The sequence below is a fragment of the Gorilla gorilla genome, chromosome 11 (assembly GCF_029281585.2).
Source record: "Gorilla gorilla gorilla isolate KB3781 chromosome 11, NHGRI_mGorGor1-v2.1_pri, whole genome shotgun sequence".
Classification (NCBI taxonomy): domain Eukaryota; kingdom Metazoa; phylum Chordata; class Mammalia; order Primates; family Hominidae; genus Gorilla; species Gorilla gorilla.
In genome coordinates, this window is record NC_073235.2 from 19,539,601 (window position 1) to 19,558,245 (window position 18,645).

The 18,645-nt window shown below is 41.0% G+C and overlaps 1 long non-coding RNA gene across 5 annotated transcripts in view; it reads right to left on the reverse strand.

Annotated features, from left to right (window-relative positions):
- The window catches only part of LOC129532028 (uncharacterized), a 61,433-nt gene continuing 42,788 nt past the window's right edge, over positions 1 to 18,645 (reverse strand). For all 5 annotated transcript variants that reach the window (XR_010129525.1, XR_010129526.1, XR_008677617.2 and 2 more), the window contains 2 exons: positions 3,872 to 3,941; positions 1 to 3,248 (listed from right to left, as the gene is read on the reverse strand). This is a non-coding gene — a long non-coding RNA (uncharacterized lncRNA). The remainder of the gene's footprint in view (positions 3,249 to 3,871; positions 3,942 to 18,645) is intronic.

The following is an 18,645-nucleotide window of genomic DNA, read 5'->3' on the forward strand; positions in this document are numbered from 1 at the left end:
TCAATCAATTTAGGAAGTTTATTTTGCCAAAGTTAAGGATGCACCCATGATACAGCCTCAGAAGGTCCTAACAACAGGTGTCCAAGGTGGTCAGGGCGCAGCTTGGTTTTATACATTTTAGGGCGACATGAGACATCAATCAATATATGTAAGATGTACATTGGTTCAGTCTGGAAAGGTGGGACAACTCAAAGTGGGGAGGGGGCTTCCAGGTCACAGGTAGACAAAGAACAAACGGTTGCATTATTTTGGGTTTCTGATTAGCCTTCCACTGAATCAAAGGAGGCAATCAGCTGTGCATTTGTCTCCTGGGAGCAGAGGGATGACTTTGAGTTCTGTCTGTCCTTTGTCCACAAGGAATTATTTTGTGGACAAATTGTGAGGGAGGTATGTAGGTTTTTATCTTTGTAGCCATCCTATTTAGGAATAGAATGGGAGGCAGGTTTGCCCTTTGCAGTTCCCAGGCTGACTTTTCTCTTTGGCTTAGTGATTTTGGGGTCCTGAGATTTATTAATTTTTTCGTACCTATAATCTCAGCCCTTTTGGAGGCTCAGGTGGGAGGATCACTTGAGGCCAGGAGTTCAAAGCCAGCCTGGGCAACAAAGTGAGGCCCCGTCTCTACAAAAAAATAAAATTAGCTGGGCATGGTGGTGTGCTCCTGTAGTCCCAGCTACTCCAGAGGCTGAAGTGAGAGACTTGCTTGAGCCTGGAAGTTCAAGGTTACAGTGAGCTATGATTGTGCCACTGTACTCCAGCCTGGGTAACAGAGTGAGACCCTGTTCCAAAAATAAATAAATATTCTGCATTTTCTAGTTTTCAAGATCTCTCTCTCTCCACTTTAGACTATCAATCTTATGATTGCTTATTCCTTGCTCTAAACAATTGTTAGGTAGGTGACCTTAAATGTGCATTTCCAAAGGCATGACGTTTGTGTGAAACAAGGTGGAAAATTTATAGAACTTAGGTCTAAATGCCATTATTTGCTGCGATAAAGAAGGGCATAGGTAAAAGACTCAGTTAAGACAAGATGGTGAGGAAAATTACCTTAAACAAGAGTAAAATTTGTTATGTAAGCTTTAAGCCAATGTCTTTCCTATTGTTGTTTAGGTACGGAAAGGAAGATACCTTTAGAAATGCAGATTTCGTTTATAGATGTAAATTTATTTTTTTACAAGGAATTTCAAAATAGCTAGCTAAATGCAGAAAGTTATATTTTGGAGACCAAGTTAGTTCAACGGGCAGTCTTTTCAATTTAGCTTGTTTCTTAATTAGATTACTGACTTTAGGATGGAGTTCTTCAATGAACAGGGCTAAACAAAAAGATAAGTAGATTTAATTTTCTTATCAATCACTTAAGCTTTTTATTTGGTATTTTGTAAAAAGCCATTCAAAAGATGCAATAAATTTTTTCTGAAATACTTTTAGAAACTTATGCCTATTGAAGGCATCCCTGGGTGGGCCTAATTTGGGAGCCCTGTAGATCAGCTCTTCATGAACCACTCCCAAAAAACAGCCAAAAACCCCAGAGATTTAAATAATGCTTTGAGAGCTGCAACAATTGAAGCGGCCTCATTGTCTGGGGTGACATCTGAGGTCCGTTTTCTCTTGGCCATGGAGAGCAAGGATGCAGACATACAAAGAGTAAGGTTAAGAGTGGAAATTTAACAGGCAAAAGAAAGAGAATAGCTCTCTGCTACACAGAGGTGTCTGGGAAAAATGGGTTGCCAATTTGTGGTGAAATGCAGTGGTTTTTATAAATGACTTAAGAGGGAGGCGATGTCTGATCTACATAGGACAAAAAAAATCAGTTAGGACCAGGTGTGCCATCTGCATAGGGTGTGAATCTCTGGCAGCCCCCACCCCAATCTTTTATTATGCAGGTGGATTCTCTGCCTGAGCTTCTCCATGTTGCCCATTTCATTCTTACTGTGCGTGTGCTAACAAAAAAGGGAAGATGGAGCTTCCATGGCAGACATGCCTGTCTCCCAGGTAGCCCTTTTCTGTTGGTGCAGTTGCTGGCATTCCTCCGTGCAAGCTTCCAGCTTCCTTTTTTATGTTTTGCATCCCTATTTCTCAGGCTGCTCTTTGTTAGAAAAGACATGATTTCGAGGGCTGCTTTTTGTTAGAAGGGAAGTTCTGCCAAGGACTCTTTGCCATCACTATCTGCCTAAATAATTTCTTTATCTCTCCTGTATCACGATCAGTCTAGCCGCAAATAAGGTTCAACCCACATTTCTGTCTGGCCATATTTTGCTAGCTGCAAATGGGATGCAGCTCCATTTCTGTCTAGCCATATTCTTGAGGCTCCTAGCCTTTTGATTGGCCACCTGTATACACAGGCCCAACAACCCATGTACCCCTGACAGATGGAAAGTCAAGCCAAGTTCTCAGGACAAGAAATGAGAAGATCAGGAAAGTGATTGCTGCTCATGGAAGGGAAAGGATCAATCTTAAAGTATAATTGTTAGAGTAGGTAGTTGGGCAGATATGAGCAGGGCAGAAGAGGCCCCCCTCTACCAAGAACGTCAGGTGACTATCAGGTGATGGTCAGGCAGTTGTTAAACTGTCTCTCTAAAGTTATAATTGGTCACAGCTGTTGCCAGGGAACATGCCAACTCTCAGTAGATAGAAAACACCTGAAGCTGATGAGCAACCACTTCCCAATAAAATCTCAGGAACTGGGTGAGTGGGCCCAGGCATGCACGCTAAGAGACAAGATGGCAGTTTAATTGGTATATGACCTTCTTCTAGGAATACGTGACCGCTAAGGGAAAAATGCCTCAAATGAGCATGTGCACAATTTCGGTAAACACACTGTACATGCGGCCCCTCCCAAGTCCTGGCAGGCCACTGCGCACGCAGACAGCCCACCCCAAGGGAAGAATCGGGAAGAAGAAACGCAAACCCTGGAATCATACCGACATATAAACCCCAAGTCAAGGGGAGGCACTTGAATCTCCCAAGTTGCATGCTTGGCCCTTTTCCAAATATACTTTACTTCCTTTCATTTCTGCTCTAAAACTTTTAAAATATACTTTCACACTGTGCATTATGCTCAGATGAATTCTTTCTTTTAAGGAGGCAAGAATTGAGTTGCTGCAGACTTGTACAGATTCACTGCTGCTAACTCAATGTTGAGCCAGGTGCAGTGGCTCTTGCCTGTAGTCCCAGCTACTCGGGAGGCCAAGGTGGGAGGATGGCTTCAGCCCAGGAATTTGAGCTCAACCTGGGCAACATAGCAAGACTTCCTATCAAAAAAAAAGAAATAAAGAAATTTTTTTTAAGTGTGATGTTGTTCATCAGGAACATTCTATGCAATGGCCGCTATAATTCTGATTTTTTTAGTGTTATTTTGCCACTGTTGTAAAATTTGCAGCTTCCAGACTCATAATTCCCATTCATAAAAAGGAAGGTATAGCTGGAAAGCAGAGTACTTGGAACTTTAGAAATTAGGATCCCATTTTTACATTGCATCTTGGCTCTCTTGGAGCTGAGATGGCTTTGACCCTGACATCTTGGCCTGCATGAAGAGAAGAAATAAAGAGGCCTTTCAGTAAAAACCACTTACTGCCATCAGTTACCTTAAAAACTGCCATTTTTTTGCCAATGGCTTGTCAGTCACTGTAGACCAAAAGACCACGTGTCCTGTAATAGCACAAACTAACCCTTGCTATCCCATGGTCAAATGCCCTCTCACAGTGGAAACTAACCTTTGGTACCCCCAAAAGGCAAAGAGATCAGGGCACCAAATGCAAAAGCGAGCAGAGCTCAGATCTGAGACTGACTTATGAGTCTTAGGGCTCCTTGGGCTCCTTGAGGAAGACAGAGGACACCCCTCCCACCACCCCCTGCTCAAAGAGGTGAGTAGTACCTTATCTGTGTTCCTCATGGGGTCTCAGGTCATCAGCAGTCTCCTTCAGGTACCTTCGTGGTCACCAGATCTGTCAAAAGACAAATGTAAACACATTGAGTTGAAAGAAGTCAATTGGCTTTATTGTGATTCTAGAATTGGACAATACTTCATTCCATAAAATAGAATAAGAGTTCCAATGAGCTGAACAGAGGTGGGTGGCTTTATAGCCAAAAAAGCGGGCCAAATAAAGCAGAAACAAAAAGCAAAAAGTGGATTGATCATTTCAAAGTTACTTTCTTTGTAAGGTGGGGACAGGGAAACAGAACAATAGAAAGATAACTAATTATTTAACATTGGGTTACTACATGTTACTCTGTTGTAGGGTTAAAACAGAGGGAACTTTATTAGCATGCTGATTGAAGATTGAAACTGGCCTATTTGGATCATTAGGTTGTTATCTCTTTCTCTCTTGATTTCTTGGAAGGCTAGATAACAACTCAGTTTCCGTTTGGTGAGCATTGGTGATTGCATTCTAATTTTTAGTCTGGTCTACTGGAGCCTAGTGTAGGAGTTTAGTCCAAAACAATGGCCTCCTATAGCTTTTGTTTAGCAATGGAGAGGAAAAAAATAGTCTTGCTGTGGTTCTGAATCTTCAGAAATGTTCTTATTACACGGTGGAATCAACTTAGGTGATTAGGTGACTCACCTCTGTTACCAGGTTGCGTGGACAAAGGACAAAATTTAGTGCAAGAACTGGCACATTTCTTGTTGCTAGTGGAAGGTGTCATGGGCCATTGAATATCATTTTCTTTTTTCTTTTTCAGGACTGAGTCTCGCTCTGCCGCCCAGGCTGGAGTGCCGTGGTGCGATCTTGGCTCACTGCAACCTCCGCCTCCTGGGTTCAAGCAATTCTCTCTGCTTCAGCCTCCTGAGTAGCTGGGATTACAGGCACCTGCCAACACACCTGGCTAATTTTTGTATTTTTAGTAGAGATGGGGTTTCCTCATGTTGGCCAGGCTGGTCTCAAACTCCTGATCTCAGGTGATCCACCTGCCTCAGCCTCCCAAAGTGCTGGGACTACAGGCGTGAGCCCTGGCACCCGCCTGCTATTGAATATCCTTAATGTAGAGAAGTCCTGGGGGTAAGACGGGGGTCTTCTACTTAAAAACTGCACATGTGGACAAGATGCCCATGAGAGTGTTCATGGCAAGCATTGTTTGAAATAGAAAAATAATGAATATGACCAAAATAGTCATCAAAAGAAGAATAGATATATCATTTGTGATAACTTCATATGGTGGAATAATATACAGTTGTGAAAATGAACTAGAGTTTGTATTGAATATGGATAAACATGAAAAAATATAAATAGGAAGTTGAGTTTTAAAAAAAGCAGCATTCATAATGATTTGCCAAATTTACAAACATTCAAAATAATATCCACTGCTATGGATACATAAATGGGTAGCAAAAATGTGAGCACATGCATGAGAGTTATGATCATGACCTTGCTTTTCTCTGCAGAAACAGAAAAGGAGGGAGCAGGAAGGGAGCAGAAAGGAGGAACTGAGAAAATCACCATCTGCGATATTTTATTTCTTAGGGCAAGAAGATCTTTTAAAAAAAGACAATGTCAGTGATAAAAAGTGGGTGATGAATACATAGGTAATTATATTATGCTTATTTTCTGAATATTCTTAATTATTTTACAATAAGATATATTAAAAATAAAATAAAGAAACAGAACCACAAAAATAAGTTAGAGGCAAGGAAAGGGTTTCAGAGGGTATAGAGTCCACTTTGAAGAAACTTGGCTGTGAATAAAAGGAAAGAAATAAGAAAATGGTTAGGGGTAGCATGATTTATGAAAAGTTTGTTTGTTTTTTGGCTTTTTTCCCCTTTAATATGGCAAAGACTTAAGTATCTCATTAAATTCCAGGGAAGAAGCCAGTTGAGATTTTTTTAAAAATCTTGAAACACAAACTTGGACATTGGAGACTTAGCTTTTAGAATCCTCCCTGAAAGAAGAAAAATACATGTTTTTCTCCCCCACTATATTGTCACTTCCTTGAGGAAGGACAAGGGCTCATGTATTCTGTTTATCTGCATGCCTGGAGCCTAACCCAAGTAAGTGCACCATGCATGTATGTGTAGACAGATGGACGAAGTGATGATGGATGGATGGGTGAATGAATATGAGTGATGGGTGGAAGGATGGATGAAGGGATAATGGGTGGATGGGTGGATGGATGGCTGGATAGATGGATGAGTGAATGAATACGAGTGATGGGTGGAAGGATGGATGAAGGGATAATGGGTGGGTGGGTGGATGGATGGCTGGATGGATGGATGGGTGAATGAATATGAGTGATGGGTGGAAGGATGGATGAAGGGATAATGGGTGGGTGGGTGGATGGATGGCTGGATGGATGGATGGGTGAATGAATATGAGTGATGGGTGGAAGGATGGATGAAGGGATAATGGGTGGGTGGGTGGATGGATGGCTGGATGGATGGATGGGTGAATGAATATGAGTGATGGGTGGAAGGATGGATGAAGGGATAATGGGTGGATGGGTGGATGGATGGCTGGATGGATGGATGGGTGAATGAATATGAGTGATGGGTGGATGGATGGATGAAGGGATAATGGGTGGGTGGCTGGATGGCTGGATGGATGGATGGGTGAATGAATATGAGTGATGGGTGGAAGGATGGATGAAGGGATAATGGGTGGGTGGGTGGATGGATGGCTGGATGGATGGATGGGTGAATGAATATGAGTGATGGGTGGAAGGATGGGTGAAGGGATAATGGGTGGATGGGTGGATGGATGGCTGGATGGATGGATGGGTGAATGAATATGAGTGATGGGTGGATGGATGGATGAAGGGATAATGGGTGGGTGGCTGGATGGCTGGATAGATGGATGGGTGAATGAATATGAGTGATGGGTGGAAGGATGGATGAAGGGATAATGGGTGGATGGGTGGGTGGATGGCTGGATGGATGGATGGGTGAATGAATGAAGGATGCGGGGGTGAAGGATGAAAAGCTGTAGGCTAAGTGTTAGCATAATGTGTGCATCAGAGTGGTCACTAGGTGGCAGATGTGACAGTCAATGATTATTCTTTCGGAGAAATCAGTTCAGATGCTTAGCTACAAGATAATGGACCACAGTTATAGTTTTTCTTTCTTATTTTCTTTTTTGTTTACTTTCTTTTTTTATATTGAGATCGGATCTCACTCTGTCAGTCACATTGGAGTGCAGTGGCTCAATCACGGCTCACTGCAGCCTCGATCTCCCAGGCTCCTGAGTAGCTGGGACCATAGGTGTGCACCACCATGCTTGGCATAACTTTTCTTTTAAGTGAACTTATGTAAGTGGAATATGCCCAATATTTGAAGTGGAAATTTGGACTATCCTGTTAGCTATGGATTTTTCACTCAAATATCAGTAGGTCAACTTAGTGTTTCCTGGAGAAGGAGCTTTTGGGCCAAAAACAAAGAAAGAAAGGAAGAAGGAAAGAAAGGAAGAAGGAAAGAAGGAAAGAAAGAAAGAAAGAAAGAAAGAAAGAAAGAAAGAAAGAAAGAAAGAAAGAAAGAAAGAGAAAGAAAGAAAGAGGGAGGGAAGGACGGAAAGAGATAGAGAGAAAGAAGAAAGAAAGAAAGAAAGAAAGAAAGAAAGAAAGAAAGAAAGAAAGAAAGAAAGAAAGAAAGAAAGAAAAAGAAAGAAAGGCAGTTGCATTGACTTGTTGTTTAAAAAGGGTCTGAGCACATGTGTCCATATTTTCTCTTGCCTGAAATCCCACTGAAACGATGGCAAAAGTATGATTCTACAAGGACACAGAGAATGGAAAAGGAAACAAAAGTGCTATTATAACCACTTTCTTAAATGGATTGTACTTAATAAATAACAGGCAGGAAACAACCTGGTCATCTTCAAATTTTCTCTGTCAGATTTCCTTTCTTCCATGCTAGGATAATATCTTGTGCAGAGTCTAAGGCTTTTCTGGGCACTTTTGGAGGTTAGAATAGTCTCATTTCGGGGTATTGAAAAGTACACCCTAATATAATCTTCCATCTTTTATCTAATTTACATCTTCTCCCACTTTCTAGCTTGGGTCTGATCCTGAATTCTGCCAGATGGAAGTGGGGGTTCATGGTCTATTCTTTTTGTTTCCATCATAACCCTTCTTTCTCTATTCACCAACTGATGCTTCTATGCCCCCCTTAGTATTATGCCCAAGGGGAGCAGGGATTAGAAGAGAAAAAGACAGTCCTATATTATTGGGCAGTTGTACCTGACATTGGTACCTCTGTGTGGCAGGTGCCCCAATGCTGACCGTTTCTGCTGGGGGTGCTTTTGCATAGTTATTTTTTGCTCAGTCTCCCGTGGGACTTTTGACTTCACACTGTTCTCTCCATACTTCACTTGGTGAAACCCCATGCAGCTGAGCTTTCATGATTTCCCCTAATTCTCTTCCCAAGTACTCTTGATGCAAGCTCATTCTGTTGAGCCAGAACTCTTGGGTGGAAACTCAAGCTCATTATTACTTTCCTGGTTTCTTATTTAGTTCTTGGAAAAACTCATGAATCTCTGTCCATTTCAATGATGAAAGTTCAGACCATTCCCACTGCAGTCCCTTCTTTGTTCTACACAAGCATCTCCAGGCAGCCTCAGGTGATTGGAAGGCACTAATCCTTCTGCCCTACCACCCATCTGACCCCCTAAATCCAGAGGACATGGGTCTAGATCTCCCAAGAATACTCTTTCCCCACTCTCTGCTCAAGTAGAAGCATAGAACAAGTCTACACATTTCTGCAGCTCAGCAGCAGCTGACTGGGGACTGAGATGTTGGTCTCCACCCCTGGCAAGTAACTGAGTGTCTTGAGTGTGCACCATGAAGCCTCCCCTTGCTTGACCCAAGAGGTGGAGAGAAACTTCTACTTTAAATGTTCATACACCCACATATGACGCTCTTCGAAAAAAAAAATCCTAACTCACTCTAAAGAGTCTCTAGCCTTTTTATGGATTTTTCTTTCTTCAGACATGGACTAAAGTTGGGAGGTGGGCTATGGGCACAAGACTTATTTTACCGTAAATGCATGGTATGTTAGTCCTTCATGAATGTCTAGCATCTTCTTTTGGAATACGGACATACATGGCATTCTAGGCTTTGAGCCTCAGACACAACTCCAAATTTATGAAAAACCTCACTTAAAAGCTTGTTATACTATAATTCAAGATAATTATTAATTATAGTTAGTAATTGTATTAGTTCATTCTCATGCTGCTATGAAGAAATACCCAAGACTGGGTAATTTATAAAGGAAAGAGGTTTAATTGACTCACAGTTCCAGAGGGCTGGGGAGGCCTCAGGAATCTTACAATCATGGCAGAAGGGGAAGCAAACACATTCTTCTTCATATGGCAGCAGCAAGGAGAATTGCAGAGTGAAGTGGGGGGGGGGGGGAAGCCCCTTATAAAAATATCTTGCAAGAACTTGCAAGAACTCACTCACTATCATGAGAACAGCACAGAGGTAACCACCCCCATGATTCAATTACCTCCCACTGGGTCCCTCCCACAACATGTGGAGATTATAGGAACTACAATTCAAGATGAGATTTGGGTGGGGACACAGCCAAACCACATCAGTAACAATTAGAGAAAAAAGAAGGGGCTCTTGGAAATTAAAAAATGATAGCTGAAATTTAAAAATTCAGCAGAAGAGTTGGAAATAGAATGAAGAAAATGTCCAGGAGGTCAGATATCCTAGTATAAAACAGTAGGGGAGAGGATTTTCACAGAAATAATAAAGCAGTGTCATGATTGAAAAGATCCTCCCAATGCCATGCATAAGAAATGGAAAAATGATCTACACAAAGGCACAGACATTTCAGAACATTAAAGAGAAGAAACTAAGATTTTTACAGGGAGAATGATCACATCACCTAACAAAGAAATGAGAATCAGAGTGGCATGATTTCTTAAGAGTAACACTGGAAGTTGGAACAAAACTGAGCAATGCTTCAAAGTTCTAGAAAAATTATTTTTAAAACAGAACTTATACTCTAGGAAGCCTTTAATCAACGAGAAGGATATAGTAAAAATATATTTATTTATTTTATTTATTTTTGAGACAGGTTCTCACTCTTGTTTCCCAGGCTAGAGTGCAGTAGTGCAATCATAGGTCATTGTAACCTCAAACTTCTGGGTTCAAGTGATCCTCCTGCCTCTGCCTCCTGAATATCTAGGACTACAGGTGTGCACAACCACGATTGGCAAATTTTTATTTTTTGTAGAACCATGGTCTCACTCTGTTGCCTGGGCCAGTCTTGAACTCCTGGTCTGAAGTGATCCTCCTGTTTTGGCCTCCCAGGATGCTGGGATTATAGGCATAAGCCACCATGCCTGGCCAAAAATATATTTAAATATGCATTTCTGTGGGGTCCCTGGTGATATCCCCCTTATCATTTCTGATTGTGTCTATTTGATTCTTCTCTCTTTTCTTCTTTATTAGTCTAGCTAGCAGTCTAGCTCTTTTATTAATTTTCGGCAAAAAAACAAGCTCGTGGATTTGTTGATTTTCTGAAAGGTTTTTTCACGTCTCTATCTCCTTCAGTTCCCTTCTGATCTTGGTTATTTCTTGTCTTCTGCTAGCTTTGAGATTTGTTTGCTCTTAGTTCTCTAGTTCTTGTGATGTTAGGTTGCTGACTTGAGTCTTTCTAGCTTTTTGATGTAGACATTTCAGTGCTATAAATTTTCCTCTTAACACCACTTTAGCTGCATCCCAGAGATCCTGGTATGTTGTCTCTTTATTCTCATTAGTTTCAAATATCTTCTTGATTTCTTAATTTAATTTAATCTAATTTAAAGTTCTAGGATACATGTGTAGGATGTGCAGGTTTGTTACATAGGTAAACATGTGCCATGGTGGTTTACTGCACCTATTAACCCATCACCTAGGTATTAAGCCCTTCATGCATTAGCTATTTATCCTGACATTCTCCCTCCCCTCACCCCTCAAACAGTCCCCAGTGTGTGTTGTTCCCCTCCTGTCTCCATGTATTCTCATTAGAACTTCTTGATTTCTGTCTTAATTTTATTATTTGCCCAGGAGTCATTCAGGAACAGCTTGTTCAATTTCCATGTAGTTGTGTGGTTTTGAATGAGTTTCTTTATCTTGAGTTCTAACTTGATTGCTCTGTGATCTGGGAGACTGTTATGATTTCTGTTCTTTTGAATTTGCTTTTGAATTTGCTGAGGAGCTTTTTACATAATTATGTGATCAATTTTAGAGTAAGTGTCATGTGGCGATAAGATGAATGTATATTCTGTTGTTTTGAGGTGGAGAGTTCTGTAGATATATATCAGGTCCACTTGATCCAGAGGTGAGTTCAGGTCCTGAACATCTTTGTTAATTTTCTATCTTGATCACCTGTCTAATGTTCTCAGTAGGATGTTAAAATCCCCCACTATTATTGAGTGGGAGTCTAAATCTCTTTGTGGGTCTCTAAAAACTTGCTTTGTGAATCTGGGTGCTCCTGTATTGGGTGTATATATATTTAGGAAAATTAGCTCTTCTCGGTGAATTGAACTCTTTACCATAAAAGTGTAGTTGCTAGTTGTCTAGGCCATGTCCATTCTTTCTTGCCTCTTTTCTAGAAGAACTTGTTAGGCACAAAAATATGCTCAGTTAAAGTCTACATTTCCCATGCTTTCATGCAGACTAGGAATAGACATGTGACCCATTCTGAAAAATAAAATGTAAGTGGATGACTTTGAGGAAAAATCCTTCAAAGGGAGTAAGATTAACATACATATTGTTTGCCATTTTCCATTCTTGTCTTCCTGCCTGGAAAAGTGACATGAAGCTTGAGTTGGAGCAGCATCTTTTCCCATTTCTTTGCAAGTTCTTGTTGACCTGTATGTATCATCCTGAATTTCATGACTTTCCACTTTTGAGGTCTGTTAACTAACTTTGAAACCTTTCCCTGCTTGAAGATGATACATTCCCTCTTTGATCAATGCTGTTGACTTAATGTGTCTTATTGGTGTTTGCCTCCCCAGTGCCCAGCGGAGTAGGTTCTGAATTACAGGCCTTTGAATGAGTACATGAACCAAAGAGTGAACAAACATTATCCTCATCTATCGGCTTCCTAGACACCTCCAACTTCTTTCAAGGCTTTAGCACTTGATTCATTGTGTCTTTTCCTCACCATCATTTGCTCACAACTTCCATGACTTCAACGCCCACAAGATCCTTATAACTCCTTGACCTCAATGTGCCATGGCTTCTCTTAAGGGGATAAACTAAATGATTCCCAAGTTCTGTTTCTCCTTGCTGCATCCCTATTTTCCTCTCCCATAATTTTTTGTTGCCTCTCACGAGGGCAATTGCAATATCTTCCAGTAATTCCCTCACCCGCTATGGCACTGCAACCAGATATATCACCTGAACAACACAGCTTTCTGGCTTAAAACCCTATTTATTAAAAATTGTCTGTGCACTTTACATCTCTCCTTCACAATCTGATCCCAACATACCTTCCTCTCCTAACCTCTCACAGCCAACCCAGGCTTCTTACATCTCCTCACACCCACTTGGAACTTTCCCAGCTCTTTGCAATAGTTTGTATATTTTCTCCACCTAGAATTGCACTTGCATTCTCTCAAGCCCACAGCCATTAATCTTGCCCAATTGAAAGACCAACTCTCATGTCACTTTCTCCCATGAAGCATTCCCCAGTGATTTAAGCAGAATTAATCCCTGGAGCTGCTATGACTGCAAAAATACTTTGCCAGTATGTCTATTATAGCATTTATTAGAACAGTTAATACTGTATATGGCTACCTGCCCATGTACACTCACTGAAGAAGCTCCCTTTCTATTACCTTCACAGATTTAGCACACAGTGCCAGGCATGTAGTACACTATCAGAAAAAACTGTTAGATGAACTGAATTGAGATTCAAGGAGCTATCCCTGACTGTGAGTTAAGTCTAGTGTATTCTGGAAATAGGAAAGGCAATGAATATCTACTCCCTTAGGAACACTGCCTCATAATTATTTTTAAAGTTTTCTATTTTATCAAAGAGCCTTAGAAATCACTCCTTTTCAAAGCTCCACCAAAGCATTATTTTCCTAATTAGTTATTGTGGAGGGATAACTATTGCATAAATCAATTCCCAACTTAGTTTGATCATGATCACTAACGAAATAGATTGGAGATCTGGAGACCCAAAGAGAATGTTTTCAGATGAATAATATATTTTATTTGTCAGCAGTCCTCAGGCTCAATTTATGGTGAAATTAACTGAAAGTGGATTGCAAATAATTGTCAGTTCATTGTCAGTCTGCATTTCCAAGGCGCTGAATAGATAGAATGACGAAAGGTAATTTCGTTTTTCTTCGTAATTGCTTCTGGGTAATACCAGAGCCTTTGAAAGAGAGTGTGAGGCTGTGCATGTTGAAAATTGCAAAGAAAATGCAAAGCTTGAGTTGAATACCAAAAATTCTCCCTATGTCAGATGTAGTAGAATTAACATTTCTAGGATTCTTTGCAGTCTATTCCGCTAAAATTATCTACAACAGATAACATGGTTTTGGACTTAAGATATGAAAAACACTATTTTACGTGTCAATGGTGATAGTTAGAATGGTGATCTGACTCCCAGTAGTTTTATGGTAATTTCTGAAAGGGGTTAAAAAATACAATTTCTTTCACATAATATGAGGAGTCAGTGGAAGGTTTTTTAGCTACTTAAAATCACCAGAGAAGAAAGTAATCAATAGCCAATGAAGATGAATGAGGTTCCAAAGACAGGTGAAGAAAGTGAGCAGGTAATGGTGGTGGAAGAAATAAGGCTTCATGAAAAACAAAAGTAAAAGAACAACCTCAGCTTTCTGTCATTTCTTTATATTTATTCTAAAAATTAATTAAGATAAAGGAGGTTACTGTGTGATGTAATGCCACAAATCACTAACTAGTAGGGATTACCTATGCACTGTGTTGTAACTCTTCAGATTAACATAGTATCTTGACTTGTTAATACCGTTCACCTCACAAAAGGGTCCCATGGTTCAAATAAATTTGGGAATGTTGCATGTAATTTCCCCCTCTTAGAGAATCATAGTGCACATTAACATAGGAAACTCTGAAAAGTCCTGCAATAGGAAAACTGTGTAACTTTGTCTGAACAAATATTTCCCAAGCATATTTTACTGCAGTTTCTAATCAATGCCTCATGGACCACCGTCTGAGCAATGGTCCACTGGAAGATCAAGCTGGCTGGTTCTGCAGAAGAGTCTTGGTCTAGATGTTGTCCATTCTTAGAGTTATGTCTGGGGGAGGTATATGGGCACTATCCTGTGTGTATGTCAGACACTGACTCAGTGGTACTGTTGTCCTGAACAGAAGAGACAGGAAAAGTGAAGAGAGAAGTCATGGTTTAAGTTTATTCTTGCACTGCGATAAAGAAATACCTAAAACTGGGTAATTTATAAACAAAAGAGGTTTCATTGGCTCACGGTTCTGCAGGCTGTAGAGGAAGCATGGCTGGGGAGCCTTCAGGAAACTTACAATCATGGCAGAAGACAAAGTGGAGGCAGGCACATCTTCAAATGGCCAGAACAGGAGGAAGAGAGAGAGTGGGGAGTGGGGAGGTGCCACACACTTTTAAACAACCAGATTTCATGAGGACTGTATCAGGGGAACAGAACCAAAGGGGGAAATCTGCCCCCAGGATCTAATCGCCTCCTGCCAGGCCCCACCTCCAACACTGGCGATTACAATTTGACATGCGGTTTGGGTGGGGACACAAATCCAAAGCATATCGTGGTCTATATGAAATGAGTGCATACCCTAAATGCAAATTGGAAAATAAAGTATTGCTACAGAGACACACTCAGTTGCTAACTCAGCTAGTAAAAAAGTACTTGAACATTCGCTCTTTTCAAAGTAATCTATGACATGTCTCCTGCTTGGAAGCCCCTCCATAGGTCTCAGAGATGAGTGCAATGTCTTTATCATGGACTACAAGTAGGTGCCCTCTCTGGCCCATGCCTGTTTCACACCACAGCCCCCCGGTCACCTCCTGTGATCAACCTCTCTGGTGTTCTCTCAGATCCCACATCTCAGACCAGGCCCTCTTATGGAACACTGTAACTTTTCTTGATAGCACTCACTGCAAATGATTAATGCTATGTAGAACATTGGTTAACATTGTATTGAAGTATAACATATTCTCTACAAAGTGCCTAATCTTGAAAAACTTTTACTTGTGGATACATCTGAGGAGCTACCACCCTGATCAAGCCGTGGAACATTTCTAGCATCCCAGAAGGCTCTGTTCCTGCTGTTTAAGCCACTTAGTTTGTGGTACTCAAACACCTAGTTAGTAGTTAGGGGTGTTCTCACCACCACCACCTCCACCTCAGTGATGCAGGTGACCTGCCAAGGAAGCCAGAGCATTTCCCAGCAGAGCTGTGCCATGCCCCACCTGGAAGGAAGTCTGTGGGGGCAATGGAGCTGTGGGTCTGGCAGCCCCGCTATAACACCAGAGTGAGCTAGCCACCAGTGACAATGTTTGCGGGCTGTGGTGGCACCTAGCACGCTACACCCACATTCAGAACATGGCAGAGGCAGCTTCCCTTTTCTGCTTGCCAAACTTCACACAGATCGTCTTGTCAGCCCAGGCAGAACCACCCAGGGAAGGGGATTCTGCTAAACATAGTTCCCATTTAGCTAAGTCGCCACTGTACCAACCACCACAGGGGCATCGTTTCTGCAGAGAAGCTCTTTCAATGTCTTGCGTGGGGAGCATACAGCAGGCTCCTGGTGCCCTGGTCAAAGATGGGAGACAGGATGGGGCTCTGGCCATGCATACGTGGCCCTCTACTAATCTTCAGTTTGGGGCACAGAGCCTCATCCATTGCCTCTACTCTGACACATGTTCCAGAGTTGGGATTCTGGCCCTCTCAGGGTCTCCAGAGAACAATTCTCTGGTTACTTGTGAGAATCAGGGGGTTGGTGATGCAACTGTAAAGGATGGGATTGAGCAGGGATGGGTCCAGTGGCTCTAACAGAGGCTTTCAGACTACCTCCCTGTTTTCAGCTTTGCCTGAGCCTTAACTCCTGCTCTCCAAGCTACCTGTGCCTCAGCCCTGAAGTTGTCAGAGTTCTAAGTGGTGAATCGCTCTCTGCCATTACCCCCACTGGGCTCCAAGGTATCTCTACATTCTCTCCTCTACAATGCCAGACACCAGTTCTCCATCTTTTTTTCCACTTCTAGAAATTTGTTGACATTTTTCACTTGCTGTTGCTAATTTTTATCCATTGTGGTGTTTTCGCTTGTTCTCATTGTCCTTGCAGGTTAAAGATATATATATATTTTTAATTATTTTCCTCACACTTCAGTTGTGTCTCAGAAGGAAGTCAATGCATACACCCAACCTACCATTTTAAACACAAGACTTGAAAATATATTTTTTTCTATATGTTATTGGGGTATAGGTGGTGTTTGGCTACATGAGTAAGTTCTTTAGTGGTGATTTGTGAGATTTTGGTGCACGCATCACCTAAGCAGTATATACTCACCCTATTTGTAGTCTTTTATCCCTTGCCCCCCTCCTAACCTCCCCTCCAAGTCCCCAGAGTTCATTGTATCATTGTTATGCCTTTGCATCCTCATAGCTTAGCTCCCACATATCAGTGAGAACATACAATGTGTGGTTTTCCTTTCCTGAGTTACTTCACTTAAAATAATAATCTCCAGTCTCATCCAGGTCGCTGCAAATGCCATTAATTCATCCTTTTTATGGCTGAATAGTATTGCATTGTATATATGTATATATACACACACATATATATATATACACACACATATATATACACACACACACATATATATATACATATATATACACACCACAGTTTACTTATCCACTTGGTGATTGATGGGCATTTGGATTGGTTCCACAATTTTGCAATTGCAAATTGTGCACCTATAAACGTGTGTGCAAGTATCTTTTTTGTATAATGACTTCTTTTCCTCTGGGTAGATACACAGTGGTGGGATTGCAGGATCAAATGGCAGTTCTTCTTTTAGTTCTTTAAGGAATCTCCACACTATTTTCCACAGTGGCTTTACTAGTTTACATTCCCACCAGCAGTGTAGAAGTGTTCCCTGATCACTGCATCCATGCCAACATCTAATGTTTTTTGATTTTTTGATTATGGCCATTCTTGAAGGAATAAAGTAGTATCTCATTGTGGTTTTGATTTGTACTTCCCTGATCATTAACGATGTTGAGCATTGTTTCCTATGTTTGTTGGCCATTTGTATATCTTCTTTTGAGAATTGTCTATTCATGTCCTTACCCCACTTTTTGATGAGATTTTTTTTTCTTTTCTTACTGATTTGTTCGAGTTCATTGTAGATTTTGGATAGTAGTCTTTTATCAGATGTATAGATTGTGAAGATTTTCTCCCACTCTGTGGGTTATCTGTTTACTCTGCTGACTGTTCCTTTTGCCGTGCAAAAGCTCTTTAGTTTAATTAAATAGCTATTTATTTTTGTTTTTATCGCATTTGCCTTTGGGTTCTTGGTCATGAAATCTTTGCCCAAGCCAATGTCTAGAAGGTTTTCCAATATAATCTTCTAGAATTTTTATAGTTTCAGATCTTAGATTTAAGTCCTTAATCCACCTTGAGCTGATTTTTGTATACGGCGAGAGAAGAGGATCCAGATTCATTCTACGTATAGCTAGCCAATTATCCCAGCACCATTTGTTGAAAAATGTGTCCTTTCCCCACTTTATGTTTTTGTTTGCTTTGTTGAAGATCAGTTGGCTGTAAGTATTCGGGTTCTTTTCCGGGTTCTTTATTCTGTTCCATTGGTTTGTGTGCCTATTTTTATACCAGTACCATGCTGTTTCATTGACTATAGACTTATAACATAGTTTGAAATCAGGTAGTGCGACGCCCCCAGATTTGTTCTTTTTGCTTAGTCTTGCTTTGGCTGTGCAGGCTCTTTTTTTGCTTCCATATGAATTTCAGAATTGATTTTTCTAAACCTGTAAAGAATGATGATGGTATTTTGATGGGGATTGCCTTGAATTTGTAGATTGCTTTTGGCAGTATGGTTATTTTCACAATATTGATTCTATCCATCCATGAGCATAGGATGTGTTACCATTTGTTTGTGTCATTTATGATTTTTTTCAGCAATGTTAAACACAAGACTTTTTTTTCTACTCGTTCTTTAACCCACAGCCCCTTGGCTTTGTTCCCAACAAACTCCTGGTGTAATTCTCCACCTCCTAATTTCCAGGTCAGTAGACTCTTTCCAATCATCACTTTGCTTGAACTTTCTGCATATCTGGCCTTGCCCACACCCACACTCCTGTCTTCTGCTCTTACCTAGTGGACGCTGTCTCCTGTGCCGGGTCTCCTGGAACCCCCGATCACTCCCTCAGTTTCCTTTGCTGGCTTCTCTTCCTTTTCACTCTCCTTAAATGAAATTCCCTATAGCTTAATCTTTGGATCTATTTGCATTCTCACCATAGTTTTAATGGTCATGTTTACAGAATGATTCACAAACCTGTATCAATCAGGACCCTTTGTCTCAAGAAATAGAAACCTGATTTCAGAAACAGAAACATAAATTTGCTTTGCACGCAGAAAGAAGGCTGAGGCAGCCCAAGAAACGTGAATGACAGGAAAGCCTACTATATGCTCTCTTATGTTACTTCTCTGTATTGGCCAACTACTTATACTGAAAAT